The 15936-nt window shown below is 43.2% G+C and overlaps 2 non-coding genes across 2 annotated transcripts; both read right to left on the minus strand.

Annotated features, from left to right (window-relative positions):
* Window positions 1-9972: 9972 nt before the first annotated feature.
* trnad-guc lies at window positions 9973-10044 on the minus strand. The gene has a single exon. It is a non-coding gene; the product is annotated as a tRNA-Asp (tRNA).
* Window positions 10045-12844: 2800 nt separating this feature from the next.
* trnae-cuc lies at window positions 12845-12916 on the minus strand. Its single transcript has one exon. It is a non-coding gene; the product is annotated as a tRNA-Glu (tRNA).
* Between the last annotated feature and the right edge of the window lie 3020 nt (window positions 12917-15936).

The raw sequence follows: 15936 nt of genomic DNA on the forward strand, positions 1-15936 counted from the left end.
TTGTCCCCATCATGATGAATGCTTCAGCCACAAGCGCTGGGCCAACCCTTTGAAATCATGCAATGCTTTGGCCTCGAATGCTTTCTGTGGCAGAGAATTCCATAGGCTTACCATTCTCTGGGTGATGAAACTTCAACTCATCTTGGTCCCAAATTGTTTACCCCATATCCTTAGACAGTGACCCCCTGGATCTGGACTACTGAATTTCACTCGACCGCCGCTCAACGTGAGTCAGGCACAAGAATACCTGCATTTCAACTCAGCCTGTCAACCAAATTACATGCCCCATGCTGGTCTATTTAAATGCCGTTGTCACAGATTCAGAAAATTTGTAGTGGGGAGCGCGGCATTTTTTTTTTTTTATTATTGACGTCTCTTCCACCAATTTCAATTGGTGCAAAGAAAGGTCGAATTTACCACGCCGAAGTAACGATGTCCCCGTCGGACGAAAAAAAAAAGCCTCGATTTTCTGCGGGGCAGTTGGGGACACTGATAACTAAACGAAAGAGGAAGGAACCCATATCGGTATATCGTTACCTAATAGAAAGTATTTAAATGACGAGTGCAGAAACAATAAGAGTAAATGCTTAAGTTGTCCAAAAGAGTTTGAAAGAGGGAGGCAAAAAAATCGCAACGTCTGACGGACTCATTGCACCTTCCAGCCACGGCAGAACTTTTAAGATACAAATAGAAATTCAGAGATGAAATCAGCAAGTGTTCGAGAAACTGAAGAACAGTGATATTGGACTCGAAAGTTGGCTCTTTTTCTTTCGCCACAAATGCTGACAGACACTTCTGAGTTTCTGGATTTTGGATTTCATTTCAGAATTTCAGCTCCGCAATGATTTCCTCTTTGAAAGATTGTTCACTTTTACTCGCCTTTGCAATGCTACCCGAAGGTACGCCTTCAGCAGATTTCAAAGTAGCAAGTTAAGAATTGCATATAATTACGGTAACTTTCTTTTCATGTATATATAAATATCTTTCGTTTGTTTGATCCGGATTGAGCAGGTGTCAGCGACGGATCTGCCCCAAAATTCTGGTGTTCAAGGCGTCTCTGATTAATAAGATTGTGAACGTGCAATATCTTATATTGTAGATTTCCACAGTGGATTCCAAGAAGGGACACGTTGCAGTAAAAGTTGGATATCTTGCAGATATATTGGTTTAGGGATAATTGCAGAATGAGATATACCAAAAAAAACACTTCACAGAGAAAATGTCGAGCATTAGAAAGAAAATTTTCCGACCCGGGATCGGACGAGGGTCACGGAGGCGAAAGTGCCGAACACTAACCATTAGGTCACGAGGGATTGGTGGAAGTTTGCCTATACGTAAACATAATCAATGTACATATCCTTTTCGAATAGATATCATGAGAACAGGTGGTGCCGACCATCTTAACAGTCTAAACTAATCCCATCCGCCTCCTCTCCAACTCTTTATTTCTGAGCTCAAATATCTTTACTTTCTGTGTTCAGCGCAGATCCAAATCAAAAACTAAGCACACCTAGCCCTACTCTCTAGCCTTCAGTTCAGTTTTTCCTCAATGCTTAGCAACTAGTTCTTGTGGATGAGCCAATTTATCCAACTCACTTAGTACCAGCGGCAAAAATAAATAAGGGGTGCTGGCATTCAGCAGATATTAACAAGCTTTCAATGATGACTTCAAATGATTAAAGCTTTCTTCTTATGTGTATAAAGATCTCATAATTTATGTGAAACACCTTCAGCAGTTGTCAATGAGTGTTGTATTTAAAATGTTTGTTCAGTTAAAATTTCACCGAAGGACAATGCCAAGGATAGTTCACCCTTCATTCCTTATGCACCTTTCTCCATCGAACATCTTTCTTGACAAAATGACATAAATCCCAGCATCGGCGGAGATTGAAAGCGTGACTAAATTTGGAGTTGATTCTGACTCTGATGCGGCTTACACAAATTCGAAAATTCCTCACGGATTTTATCAACATTGTAGTGGATATGTTTTCCTTGCAATCTGTGCGCTTGGGTATGGTGAAATATTTATTAAAATGGATGAGCATAGAGTATTGAACATTTCAACTTAGTCTTCAGCACTTTCTCTGAAATGAGTCTAAACTCATAGCAAAACGAACTGCAGCGTATTGCAATACTAAGTTTCACTTGTCATAGCAAACGGATTTTGGTAAACTGATACACGGTTGTTTCAGTGCGTGGCAGAATGTTGGTAAATAGTTATTTTAATGAACTGAAACGTGAGATCTGATCAGACAGGTTGTGACAGAATGTGAACGTTCATGACTGTGAATTGAGCTCAGATCTTGGAAGCGAAAGCTCGCAATGAGTCCCAAGCAGTGTTTAGGCTTTCACTGCTTTTTGCTTGTTCCAATGTAGCCTTTGGCTCTACAAAGTACTGTAATACCAAACTAGTTGCATCCGCCAGATTTTCTCTAGTTCTCCACCCACAGATTGTGCGAGAACTGTTGAGTTTCTCCAAGTTATGTGATCCAGTTTTCACAGATGTTAACATGTGTTGGATTTTGAAATGCCTGCATGTTTATTATCGCACTGGTCCAGCGCTCAAGAATGGACAAGTGCAAACGACACCAGTATCTCATCTCTGAGCGTCGGTATGGAGAGCAGAATGGTGATCTATTAAAATAGAGCTTGTATGCAGCTAAAGGTGAAAACTCGCACTGAGAGTTGAAACTTTTAATAACTTCCGTTTATTGTTTTCAGATGCCTAAATTATCCAATATCAGCCGTTTGGTTTGCAAGAACGTGATGATCTCCCCGTCAGTAGGTTGAACCTCCGCTCTACGGCGTGACAAATGAGGCTACTAACCACTATACTAACGAGGAAACATCAACAAAGACAACGTCAGTTTCTAGATCAAAAGGTTTGAGAGCACCAATTATCTTCGCCTATGATTGGAAATTGCTGCCTTTACCTTGGTCGTGACACTGCAGCGCCAAAATCAAGTTTCCAAGTAAAAGAGCGATTTGCCTGCATTCCACTCAAGCTAATCTACTCTCTTCGCAGCTTTCACTGCGGCGCCTTCTTGCATTAGCTAGACTGAAGTTCCTACACTGGCACTTTCTGTTTCTTCCAAGTCTGAAGGAATTTCGCATAGGTATGAAAACCTATTTTTAACCAATGCAAATTAATTTCGCTTATTTGATCCAGGTTGAGCAGATGTCAACACTTGCTCAGTTCAAATCTCACTCGACCGCCTCTCAACCCGAGTCAGGCACAAAAACGTTAGTATTTCACCGCAGCCTGTCGCCCAAATTGCACGCCCCGCATTGATCTATTAAAATAATGTTGATATACAGATTCAGAAAACTTGTAGTGAGGAGCGCAACTTTTTGTTTTATTTTCATAGCCCTGTTTTGCACTAATTTTACTGGTTTAAAAAATAACGTGGGATTCATGACGCCAAAGTCACAATCTCCCCATCGGGAAAAATGAACGTTGTGTTTTCGCGTAACGGGCGGGGGTACTAACCACTAAGCTAACGTGGAAAGAACAGACGATCAGTACATCAATGCGCCATCGAAAGTATATGAATGATGAGTGCAGAAACAATAAACGTGTTTTGTCATCAAAAATTCCAGCTTCAACAATGTTTCGCTTTTTGTGAGATTGTTCACTTTTATACACTTCTGTAATGCTAGCCGAAGATAGGCATTCAGCAGATTTCAAAGTAGCAACTGAATAATTGGATATAATTACGGTAACCTTCTTTACATATGTACAAAAACTTCGTTCATTTGTTTCAGCTGGATTGAGTACATGATCCTGGTCATTAAGTTGTCTCTGACTCATATTGTGGACGTGAAATATTTTATTTTCTAGTTTTCCGCTGAGGATCCTGAGTGGTACACATTCCATTTCGAATGGTTCGACATATATCTGTTTAGGGACAATTCAGAAGGTGATATATCAAAAAACACTTTCCAATGAAATATATCGGGGATATTAGAATGACGATCCCCAGTCGGCGGCGGTGAAAGCACCGAATCCTGACCACTAGACCACCAGGGACAGTTCGCATGGTGTCAGTATTCCAATTATCGTGTGTACGTGACTGTTTATACCAACCGGCGACACGACTTTGCTGTTGTAGAATACAATTTAGAAGACACAGGCAGCTGAGTAGACAAAGATAACGAGGTATACTCAGGAAAAGAAAGGAAATGAGAGTGTAAACGAAACCAACGTTAACTAAAACGTGTAATGAAGTTCAGAACTTCAGCATTTTCTAAAATCAACAACAAAGAGAAAGCTCAGTTTTTTTTTTAATCTTTCTCACATCTTCGGGAGCATTCAAAGCGCTGTCAAACCACGGAGGCATTTTGACTTTTATGTACTCTTGTAATAGCGCAGCCGACGAGAAAACGTCGCAGATTCAACGGAGGTTGAAAAAGCTTATTATTTATGAAAATAGAAAGATTTATTTCCTATTCGCAAAGTTTTTTTATTTAAAAGTGAATGCTGTGGATACTGGAAATCGAGGCAGTCACGGAAAATGCTGGAAGCACTCTGCAGAATTGAATTCTAGATGGATGGCACAGGCAAACATTCATCTGTTTTTTCTGCCTACAGATACTGCCAGAACTGCCGTGTTTCCCCAGATTCAGAACTATTCTGAGAAAGGGTCAATCGATCGGAAGAGTTAACTCTGATTTCTCTCCACAGATGGTGCCAGACCTTCCGAGATTTTCCATGCATTTTCTGTTTTTATTTGAGAGCAATAATAGTTTTAGTCCATGAAAGGAAATTGCTGGCTTCTAGCAAAGGTAAGTCTAGACAGCCAAAATCAATCTTCCAGGTAAAATAGCGGTTTACTTGCACTTCATTCATTCGAATTTACTCTCTTCGCAGCTCTCACTAAATTGTCTTACACATTGGCGAGACTGCAGCTCCTTTACCGTCACATTGTTTTTCTTCCGAGTCTGCGCAGGAATTGCATACATGTATGAAAACTACTCAAATTATTATCCCTTATTTGATCCATGTTGATTAGATGTCAACATTTTCTCAGTTCGAATCTCACTCGACAGCTGCTCGACGAGAGTCAGGCAGAAATATGTCAGCGTTTTACATCAGCCTGTCGGCCAAATCGCATGCCCCATGTTGATCCGTTAAAATGATGTTAATACACAGATTCATAAAAACTTGCAGCGGGGAGCGCAACTTCTTTTATTGACCTCTTTTGCACGAATTTTAACTGTTTTAAAAATTAATCACACCAGAGCAACAATCTCCCGGACCGGAAAATGAGCCTCGGTTTTCCGCGGAGCATGTGAGGATACTGACAACTAGACTAACAAGGAAAGAAACGTCATCGATATATCGATACGTCATAGAAAGCAATGATGAGTACAGAAACAGTAAGTGTGCTTTTGATTCATCAACCAGATAAAAATACTTAGGTTGTCCAAAAGAGTTTGAAAGAGGGAGGCAAGAAAACCGCCAAGTTTGGTGACTCAATGAACCTTCCAGCCACTGCAGAAGTTTTTGCATACAAATAAAAATTCTGAAATGAAACCAGAAAGTGCTCGAGAAACTGAAAAACAGTCGTAAAAAACTGAAAGAACTGCAGATGCTGTAAATCAGCAACAAAAACAAAGTTGCTGGAAAAGCTCAGCAGGTCTGGCAGCATCTCTGAAGGAAAAAAGAGTTAACGTTTCGGGTCCGGTTCTGAGGAAGGGTCGAACACCACGGCGGTGAAAGCACCTAATCCTGACCACTAGACCACCAGGAAAGGGTGGCACCGTTGGCATTGTTAACCACATGAACATAAATAAATCATATTTAATGTAATCAATTATAAAATATCCTTTCAGAACAGAGATTATGACAACAGGTCTGTGCCGACTACGCTAACAGTTTAAGTTAGCTCCATCTGCCTTCTCTCCAACCCTTTATTTTTGACTGTCAAACATACTTCTCCGCTCAGTGCAGATCCATTTTAAACAATAAGCACACCTGGCCCGACTCTCCTGCCTTCACTTCTATTGTCCCACAATCCTTACCAACTAGTTGTCGTGCACGAGCCAATTTACTCGGCAGCGGCCGAAAATAGGCAGGGGTACGCATTCAGCGGATGTAAAATAGCATTTTAATGACGATATAAAATTATTGATGTTTTTTCAGGTGCATAAACATTTCTTAATTTATGTGATCCACATTCAGCAATTGTCAATCGATGATGTTTTAAAAATGCTTGTTCAGTTAAAATTTCCACCAAAAGACAATGCCAAGTGTAGTGTCCCCTTCATGCATCGTATACCTTTCTCGATGGAAATCTTTGTTGACAAAATGACGTAACCGCCAGCATCTGCGGAGGAACAAAGCGTGATTAAGAAGAAAAATAGAAATTGCTAGAAGAGCTCGGCAGGTCTGGCAGCATCTGTGGAGAGAATCAGTGTTAACGTTTTGGGGCGAGTGGTTCTTCCTCACAACCTTCGGTAGAAAAGAAAACAAGAATATTGGAAATGAAATCCCGTCGGACAGAGGGACGGATCTTCTTCAAAGTGGGTAGAAAATAAGTGGCCGTGGTTAAATACTAAGCACAAATCGAAAGAACTGCTGATGCTGTAATTTAGCGTGATTACGTTTGGAGTTGATCCTGACTCTTCTGCGGACGACAGGAATTCAGAAGTTCCTCATGGATTTTATCAACTTTGTAGTGGATATGTTCTCCTTGAAAGCTGTGCCTTTGCGGATGGTAAATATCTATTAAAGTGAGTGAGTATAGAGATTGAACATTTCAACTTCGTCTGCAGCACTTCCTAAACCGATAGGAAAACGAAATAAAGCGTGTTGCAATACTCAGCTCTGTTTGACATAGCAAATGGACTTCGCTGAATAGACACATATATGCGGCAGAATGTTGGCAAACTCTGATTTTAATAAAGTGAACAATGAAATCTGATCAGATTGCGAGATGCTGCTGATTTAAATGTTGACCCATTAAAATGAATTGGAGATAGTGGGAACTGCCGATGCTGGAGTCTGAGATAACAAGGTGTAGAGATGGATGAATACAGCAGGCCAAGCAGCAAAGCTGACGTTTCGGGTCTGGACCTTTCTTCAGAAAAGGACCCTTCTTCTGAGGAAGAGTCCAGTCCCGAAACGTCAGCTTTCCTGCTGCTCTGATGCTGCTTGGCCTGCTGTGTTCAACCAGCTCTACACCTTGTTATCCCATTAAAATGAAGTTGTTTTGCTGCCAAGAGAATTCTGAATGCGGGCGTGATAATAAACTCAGTCCGTGCTAACTTGTTCGGTGCTTAAGAGGGTGAATGACAGAAAGTTGTAACTTGCGAAGGATAAATGAAACCAAAGACTCGCACGGAATGATAACCACGACACTGACAAAGACGTGACAACAGCATCAGCCTCTTACCAAATGTGTTCAAACAAAAATTGTATTGTGACCATTTTCAACAATCCTCGACAGTATTTTTCTGTAGCAGAAAATAATTTGAAGAGGGAAGCAGGAAAGTGGGCAAAGACATCGAGGTATATTCAGGGACAGAGAGGAAATGGCAGAGTGAAAACGAAGAGCATGGTAATTCAGGGGCGTCCGTGAAGTAAAGAAACTTAGAAAAATGTAAATTCAAGAATAAAAACAAAGCTCGAAGTTGGTTATACTTATTTCTCATTACCTCGGGACCACCAAAAGGCTAACCAACAACGTAGGTATTTTTGACCTTTGCTTACTTTTGGAAAAGCACAACTGAAGAGAAATTCAGCACTGTTGAAATAGTTGATTCTATATATCGGAAACGTTTCTCTCCTGTCTGCAAAGTTCTTTCATTTAAATTACAATACTGCGGATACTGGAAACCGAAAAAAATAGCGGAAAGTTATGGCAACACTTCAGAATTGAATTGAATTGTTGTTGGATCACACGGGAATCAGAACATTAACCTAATACCTCCCAACAGATTCTATCAGACCTGCTGAGCTTCTCAAAGTCTTTAACTTATTTGATGCTGTTTTGTCAGATGTCAGCACATATAGGATTTGAAATGCCTGCTTATGTAAGGTTGTATCAGAGATAGTAGGAACTGCAGCTGCTGGAAAATCTGAGACAACAAGAAAAATCTGATGAAGGGTCTAGGCCCGAAACATCAGCCTTACTGGTCCTATGATGCTGCTTGGCCTGCTGTGTTCATCCAGCTCTGCACCTTGTTGTCTCTTATGTAAAGTTGCACTGGTCCAACGCTCAACAACCGACAGGCGCAATGATACCAATATTTCACTTCAACGACTCAGTAAGAACCGACACATGCTGGTCTAATAAAATTGGGTTGATCCAGCCAAGGAACTAAAACTCACGCCGAGAATTGAAACTTTAAAAAAAAAGTCTGTTGTTCTCAGGTGTATAACTTGTCCATACATGTTTACATGAAAACAAAGAGCTCCCCGTCGCGGATTGGACACTGGTCTCCAGCGTGACAGACGAGGATATCAACCACTATGCTAACGAGTAAGCGCTATCAGGAAGCTGCATCCGTTTTAACAGCAAAGCATCTGAGAGCAACAATTGTCTTAGTCCATGAACAGAGATTGACGTAAGTCTGGGCGCCAGGTGAAGCAGTGATTTACATCCACTTTACTCAATCGCGTTTACTCTATTCGCAGCTCACAGGACGGTCTCTTCTACACACAAACAAAAAAAACCACCCTGAAAGAACTGCGAAGGCTGGTAATCTGAAACAAAAACAGAAATTGCTGGAAAATCTTAACATGTCTGGCAGCATCTGTGGAGAGAAATCGGAGTTAACGTTTCGGGTCCAGTGACTAGGAAAAACGTGGTTCTTATACAGAAGTTGTGGTGGGGCGATAGGGTGAGAGTTAACGACAGGTGGAGATAGAGCCCAAAGATAGACAAAGAAGTGGTTGAAGGACAGTTTGGGGGAATAAAATACTTCTAATAGCGACAATTAGTGCTTTACAATGAGTAATAAGTAGAGGAAATTACTGCAGATGCTAGAATTTGTACCGGAAACAATAGATGCTGGAGATCACAGTGGGTCAGGTAGCATCCATGCAGAGACAGCAAGCTAACTTTTCAAGTCTAGATGACTCTTCATGAGAGCTCTGATTAAGAAAGTTGGCTTGCTCTCTGTCCCTGGATGCTGCCGCCCGACCCTCCATGATCTCCAGCATTTGCTGTTTTCAATGGACAGTATGTGGTAGCAGTTCATATTTTTTCAACGTTCTCTTCTACAATAAAGAGGCTGCGGTTCATTCGCTTTCAATGCTCACAATCTCACCACTTCGTGAATTGAGAACTTTCAGATATTTTCGCCTTTCGCAAAGTCGAGACGGCATTCCAGACAAAGAAGTGTGCATTTTCATGCTTTGGTCAGTTTTGTAGTTGCAGCCGAAGAGAAAATTTAGCCGAGCTGAAATAATTTCTAAGGGTTTACACTCAGGTATCACGACTTTTTTGTTTAAAATCTAAATACATTTGATTTGTTTGATTCAGATTCAGCCGAAGTCAGCATTTATTGAATATTGAAATACATGCTCAATTGGAATCTCAATCGCTGCCGCTCAAAACGAGTCAGGCATTAGTATACAAAAACAAAATTGTTGGAAAAGCTCAGCAGGTCTGGCAGCATCTGTGAAGGAAAAAAACAGTTAACAAGTTCTGAGGAAGGGTCACCGGACCGACACGTTAACTGTCTTTTTTTTCCTTCGCAGATGCTGCCAGACCCGCTGAGCTTTTCCAGCAACTTTGTTTCTTTCCTGATTTACAGCATCCACAGTTCTTTCCGTTGTTATCGGGCACAAATATGTCAGCATTTCACTTCAGCCTCGCTCCCTAATGATCCATTAAAATAATGGTAATAAACAGGGTAGACCATATGCAGTTAGGAGCTAAAGCTTTTATTTGCATTAATCCTCTCTCTTTCTGAACAGTTTTAATTTCTTAGAAAACGTACTGTTTAACACGCTAAAATTATCTCCCCGTCGGGGAATTGAACCCCGGTCTCCCGCGTGACAGGCGGGGATACTAACCACTATACTAACGAGGAAACGACAGTCTAGATGTACAGCACTACGTGAAAAGTACCTAGCAATGAGTATGCAACTGATATGCGTGGTGCTAACATATGTCCGATGGCGCGAGTTCCCCGATTTACCTGATAAGCTCCCCCCTCCACCCACACATCAATAAATACCGCTCACGCTTGGACGTTGAACAGTTTTTCCGCCGGCTCCGCCTCCGCGCTTACATCTTTAATCGTGAGCCTAACCATCCCTCTACTGACCCTTCTCCGGCCTCCAACACAACCCCTCCTCCTGGACACCACTCCAAGGCCTCCGACCCTCCCTCGGCGTCTTCATCTCCAACTGCCGTCGAGACATCAATTGCCTCAACCTCTGCACCCCTCTCACCCACTCCAACCTCTCCCCCGCAGAACGTGCAGCCCTCCACTCCAATCCCAACCTCACCATAAAACCCGCAGACAAGGGAGGTGCAGTTGTAGTACGGCGCACTGACCTCTACATCGCCGAGGCCAGGCGCCAACTCTCGGACATCTCTTCCTACCGCCCCCTTGATCATGACCCCACCCCCGACCACCAAACCACCCACAACCTCATCACCTCAGGTGACCTCCCACCCACAGCCTCCAACCTCATCGTTCCCCAAACCCGCACCGCCCGCTTCTATCTCCTTCCCAAAATCCACCAACCTGACTGCCCTGGTCGACCCATTGTCTCCGCCTGCTCCTGCCCCACTGAACTTATCTCCACCTATCTCAACTCCATTTTCTCCCCCTTGGTCCAGGAACTCCCCACCTACGTCCGTGACACCACCCACGCCCTCCACTTCCTCCAAAACTTCCAATTCCCCGGTCCCCAACACCTCATCTTTACCATGGACGTCCAGTCCCTATACACCTGCATTCCCCATGTAGATGGCCTAAAGACCCTCCGCTTCTTCATGTTCCGCAGGCCCTCCACTGACACCCTCATCCGCTTAGCTGAACTCGTCCTCACCCTCAACAACTTCTCTTTCAATTCCTCCCACCTTCTACAGGCAAAGGGGGTGGCCATGGGTACCCACATGGGCCCAAGCTATGCCTGCCTCTTTGTAGGTTACATGGAACAATCCCTCTTCCGTAGCTACACTGGTCCTCAACCCGACCTCTTCCTCCGTTACATTGATGACTGTATCGGCGCCACCTCGCGCTCCCACCAGGAGCTCAAACAGTTCATCCACTTCACCAACACCTTCCACCCCAACCTTAAGTTCACCTGGACCATCTCTGATACCTCTCTCTCCTTCCTGGACGTCTCTATTTCCATCTCTGGCAACCACCTCGAAACCGATATCCATTTCAAGCCCACCGACTCCCACAGCTACCTGGAATACACCCGGCACTGTTCCCTGCAACGGCAGGAAGTGCTACACCTGCCTCTACACCTCGCCCCTCACCCCCATCCCAGGCCGCAAGAAGACTTTCCACATCAAGCAGATGTTCACCTGCACATCTGCTAATGTGATATACTGTATCCGCTGTTCCCGTTGTGGCCTCCTCTACATCGGGGAAACCAAGCAGAGGCTTGGGGACCGCTTTGCAGAACACCTACGCTTGGTTCGCACTAAACAACTGCACCTCCCAGTCGCGAACCATTTCAACTCCCCCTCCCATTCCTCAGACGACATATCCATCCTGGGCCTCCTGCAGTGCCACAACGATGCCACCCGAAGGTTGCAGGAACAGCATCTCATATTCCGCTTGGGAACACTGCAGCCCAATGGTATCAATGTGGACTTCACAAGCTTCAAAATCTCCCCTCCCCCTACCGCATCCCATAACCAGCCCAGCTTGTCCCCGCCTCCCTAACCTGTCCGTCCTCCTCCCACCTCAAGCCCCACCCCCATCTCCTACCTACTAACCTCATCCCGCCTCCTTGCCCTGTCCGTCCTCCCTGAACTGACCTATCTCCTCCCTAACTCCCCACCTACACTCACCTTTACTGGCTCCATCCCCGCCTCTTTGACCTGTCTGTCTCCTCTCCACCTATCTTCTCCTCTATCCATCTTCTATTCGCCTTCCCCTCTCTCCCTATTTATTTCAGAACCCCCTTCCCCTCCCCCATTTCTGAAGAAAGGTCTAGGCCCGAAACGTCAGCCTTCCTGCTCCTCTGATGCTGCTTGGCCTGCTGTGTTCATCCAGCTCTACAACTTGTTACCTGATAAGGTCCTGTGTTGACTTTATCCACAGCTGAATACCGGGGAAACATGGACTGGTACTGACATGGGAGTGACAACGCGAAACTGAAACAAAACCCAACGCGTTCACAGAACTGGCAGCTTTCCACGGACGGTGAGCAGTCAGTTTTCGTCTAAGTGGACCCCGATGAGGTTTCGGGAAGAAAATTCGGAATAAAAGCAAAAACGTATGCAGCCAAGAAATGTGAAATAAGACCAAAGAGTGCGAGAAATGCTCAGCAGGCATGGCTGCATTTGTGTATGGAGAAACCGAGTCAGCTTTTCGAGTGGGATGTGGCAGAAATCTGGAAACTCTTTCCGGAACATAGCAACTTATAAATCGATATGTTTCCATTCTGATGTGTGCGTTTGGAAACCCGGAAATGTTTGTTAAAGTGAGTGCTGATGGTTCAGTAGCTCGCATTCGATTTTAACACATTCTCTGATTTGAGACCAAAAATATACAGCGTGCAGCGTTTTATTTACCTTCCGCCGAATATTCAAATTGCCTTCAGTCATTTGCAAACATTTATTTCAGAGCGAAAGAGAATGCGATAAAGCAAAATAAAACCAACGCAGTGAATGATGTCAACTGTAACGTAAAAATTTACTTCCCTGACCGGGAATCGAACCCGGGCCGCGGCGGTGAGAGCGCCGAATCCTAACCACTAGACCACCAGGGAACGATACTAAGCTTGTGAATATTATCCTCATACATGTTCAGAAATAATTGTGTTGATGTAAAATTTTTCCAATACTGTAGAACAAAACAGCGAAGGAACAGACCCTACGGCATACCATGCCTGTGCTGACCATGATACCATTCTAAACTGATCCCATCTTTTTGCTTTTTGTCTGTTTATTTCTGAGGGTCAAACATATTTAACAGCTCCGTTCTCTGCAGATCCATTTTAACCAATACCACAATATCTCTTGCTTTCTGACGAAGGATCTGTTGGACAACAACTGGTGTCGTGTGATTTTTGACTTTGTCCACCGCAGCCGAAAACCAACGCCTCCACATCATCTCTTATCCTAGCAATGTCTTTTTTTTCTTTTTCAGTTTATGCTCCAACACCTTTTGAATGACATAATTGAATCCATCTTCATTACGCTCTGGCAGTGTAGTCTAGGTCTTAACAACTCTCCGCAATTAATGAAATGGTTTTTAACATGTCACAATTTCTCAATTTCGAGAGTGCTCCCAGCCTACACGAGACCGTGAAGTAAGCTACCTCTTTGCTGGGGAAAGTAAAACCGAAATTTCTTTGCACATTTTATCGGCAAGAACGAGAAAATCATCAGCCATCTGATCGTGGCTAGAGGATTTAAACATTTCTGTGTTCATTTAGGGTTGTTTTAGTTCCAATTTTCTGTATTTTGGGTGGAGGTCCACAGAACTGAAAGTGGCCCATCGGCCCATCGTGCTATGTCTGTCATCAAACATTGATCTACTCTAGTGCTATTTTCCTGCTCTTGACCCCTAGCCTTGCCTGCAATAACGCATTTTTTGTCATCTAAATATTTGTCACACGTTGTGCTGGTTCCCAACACAAAACTTCAGGCAGTGAGTTCCAGATATCCAACACACTCTGGGTGAAAAAAAAAGCCTTCTTTTAATCCCCTTGATACTTCCTGCACTTTACCTTGCTTCTGTGCACCTTCACTAATGGCTCGGCTACTAACAGAAAGCATTTCTTCCTTTCTGCCCTATCAACGCCCCTCATAACTATGTACCCGTCAGACTGGTCGTCCTCTCTGCTCTAATGAAAACAATTCAAGCTTATCTGCTTTCTTTTCAGAACTGAATGTTCCAGCCCAGTCTTGGCAACTGTCTTCTGCACTCTCCTATATGCTGTTACATTTTTTCTATCGCATGGCAATGAGAACTGCGCACAACTTCAGCTGTCACCTACTTATCATGTTATACAGCTCCATCATAAATTTCTTGCTGTTGGATACAATGTCTTGACTAATAAATACAGGTATTTCATATGCCTTCTCAACTACATAAACTACCTGTCCTGTTGTTTTCAAGGAGCTGTGGATATGTACACCAAGATCCCTCTGACCCTCTGTAATTTCTAGGGTCCTACCATCCAACCTGTACTCCCTTGCCTTGTCAGACCATCCAAATGCGGCATCTCACACTTCTGCAGATTAAATTCATTTCACACTGTTCTGCAATCTCAACACCCACCCCCACATCTGACCACCCCATCTATATCATCCTGCAGCCTAAGTTTGTCCCCCTCACTATTTAGCACACTGCACAATTTAAAGTCATCTGCAGACTTACTGATTAAGCTTGATTTCATGTTTAGGTCACTTACTATACACTAGAAAGAGCAAAGATTCAAGCGCAGAACACTTCAGTATGCATGTTTCGGGTCCAGTGACCATTCCTCAGAATGGGTCACCAGACCGGAATTTTAACTCTGTTTTTTCCTTCACAGATACTGCCAGGCCTGCTGAGCTTTTCCAGCAACTTTGTTTTTGTTCCTGATTTACAGCATCCGCAGTTCTTTTGGTTTTTTTTACACTTTAGTATACACTGGACTCAGGTTTCTACTCACAAAACAACTTTTGATCATTACACTTTGCTACCTGTCACTAAGTCAGTTTTGGATCCAATTTGCTAAACTGTTCCCATCTCATGGATGTTTGCTTCTTTACTGGTCTCAGTGTGAGGCCCTGTCAAAAGCCTTATGAAGTCCTTATTGATGACATTCAACATACCATTCTCATAGGCATATCTAGTCATCTCCTTGAAAAACTAAATCAAACTGTCAGACATGATCTCCAATTGACAAATCCATACCGAAAATCCTTGATTTATTGTTACCTCTCCAAGTGGAGAATAATTTGACCCTCCCTCAGATATGTTTCTGATAATTTCCTACATGGATGTTAATCTTTGGCCTATCGTTCACTGGTTTATTCCTGCCATCCTTCATAAGGAATGATACAACATTGGCTGTCCTTCAGTGCTCTGGCATGTCTGCTGTGCATAGAGAGGATTTGAACACTTATCTCCTCTCTGCCTCCCACAGCATCTTGGGACACATTGTATCTGGGCCTGAAGAATTTATCAAACGTTAATCTCACGAAGGACGATAATATCAGAGCCCTTTCAAATGCAATTTGTCCAAGTATATCACAGTCCTCTTCCCTGATTTCTAAACTTATATAGTTCTACTCTATCATTCATCTCTATCATATACGGGATTGAGGGTACTGTACTGACAGGGACAGAGAACTAATGGCAGACAGAAAACAAACAGTAGGAAGAAATGGATCTTTTCTGAATGGCAAGCAGTGATGAGAGGGGTTACCACAGGGATCGGTGCATGGACTGCAGGTATTCAGGATATATAAGTACATATTCAGATGTGAAAAATAAATGTTCTATCACCACATTTGCCAATCATACAAAGCTTGTAAATTATTGTTTGTGTTCTCCATGCCCGCTCTTAGTTTATGTAATTTTATGCTGATAAATTAAAGCTTGTATTTACGTATATTCCTTATGTTGGATGTTTCAGTTCACGTTCAGTAGTATTGTCCATTTTGCGATTGCAATACCATCCATAAACACCCCAACACGCCTTTGATTGACAGCTCCCTCTTGTTTCCAGGGCAGCGTTTCCCCAGCCCCGTGAGACGTCATTCCGTCACACACGGATGCGCGCTGACGTCCCTT

This window comes from Rhincodon typus, chromosome 35 (assembly GCF_021869965.1).
Source record: "Rhincodon typus isolate 14 chromosome 35, sRhiTyp1.1, whole genome shotgun sequence".
NCBI lineage: Eukaryota > Metazoa > Chordata > Chondrichthyes > Orectolobiformes > Rhincodontidae > Rhincodon > Rhincodon typus.